We start from the raw sequence: 557 nt of genomic DNA on the forward strand, positions 1-557 counted from the left end.
GCTTCAAAGGTTTCTACATATTTTTGCAGCGTTGAGTAATGTATCACAGACGTATCTCACGAATCCTTTCATAAGCAATTTGAGAGATTCATTGTGCAGTGTAGAGCTTCGTAGCTTATAGATGTGAGATCGAGATGAACTAAGATGAGTGCCAGCTTTTAATGATTTTTAAAGGAGTTTGTAAATGTGATACTGATTTAATACAATACAATTCAATAAACAAGAAGTTAATATTAAGTGACGACATTGTCTGACTATAACACTATTGTCTGATTTTGCTCCATTTCGTCGTTGAAAATAGTTTAAAACAAAGACACAGCAGAGCCGCTACACATCTCCATTCAAACACAGCGGTGTTTCGTTTATGAATAAACGTTTTCTTTAAACGAATCTAGTGAGTCAGTGATTCATGATTTCCCATTCATAAAGACAGTCACTTGATTCATTCCTGAATGAATCAGCCGTTCGAATGAATCAACTGAATGAATGATTCAGTAATAAAAATCAGTGACTTACCGCCACCTGCTGGCAGTTTGTTTCATTTTAAAAGTATCTTT

The 557-nt window shown here is 34.8% G+C and overlaps 1 protein-coding gene across 3 annotated transcripts in view; it reads right to left on the reverse strand.

The window, feature by feature from the left end:
- Positions 1 to 557, reverse strand: part of LOC107583785 (nuclear receptor coactivator 5-like) — a 12,728-nt gene that overhangs the window by 1,772 nt on the left and 10,399 nt on the right. The gene's annotated exons all lie outside the window — the stretch shown is intronic.

Source organism: Sinocyclocheilus grahami, unplaced genomic scaffold (genome assembly GCF_001515645.1).
Source record: "Sinocyclocheilus grahami isolate Dianchi unplaced genomic scaffold, SAMN03320097.WGS_v1.1 scaffold55.1, whole genome shotgun sequence".
NCBI lineage: Eukaryota > Metazoa > Chordata > Actinopteri > Cypriniformes > Cyprinidae > Sinocyclocheilus > Sinocyclocheilus grahami.